Source organism: Lupinus angustifolius, chromosome LG06 (genome assembly GCF_001865875.1).
Source record: "Lupinus angustifolius cultivar Tanjil chromosome LG06, LupAngTanjil_v1.0, whole genome shotgun sequence".
Classification (NCBI taxonomy): domain Eukaryota; kingdom Viridiplantae; phylum Streptophyta; class Magnoliopsida; order Fabales; family Fabaceae; genus Lupinus; species Lupinus angustifolius.
The window spans coordinates 13,589,172-13,589,750 of NC_032014.1; positions in this window are offsets into that span (position 1 = coordinate 13,589,172).

Consider the following 579-nt stretch of genomic DNA (forward strand, 5'->3'; position numbering starts at 1 on the left):
TCATCCCCATCCTATCCTCATCCTCATCCTCATCCTCTACCTCTTCCACCTAATCCTGATCGCCATCCAATCCTCTTAATTATCCTCTTCCTCTTCCTCATCCTCATCCTCCTCCTCATCCTCATCCTCATCCTCCTCCTCATCCTCATCCTCATCCTCCTCCTCATCCTCATCCTCATCCTCCTCCTCATCCTCATCCTCATCCTCCTCCTCATCCTCATCCTCATCCTCCTCCTCATCCTCATCCTCATCCTCCTCCTCATCCTCATCCTCATCCTCCTCCTCATCCTCATCCTCATCCTCCTCCTCATCCTCATCCTCATCCTCCTCCTCATCCTCATCCTCATCCTCCTCCTCATCCTCATCCTCATCCTCCTCCTCATCCTCATCCTCATCCTTATCCTAACCTAATCCTGATCGCCATCCAATCCTCTTAATTATCCTCTTCCTCTTCCTCATCCTCATCCTCCTCCTCATCATGCTCCGCATACTATACTTATTCTCATTCATGTCCTCATCCTATCCTCTTCCTCATCATAATCCTCATCCTCATCCTCATCCTCCTCCTCATCCCATCCT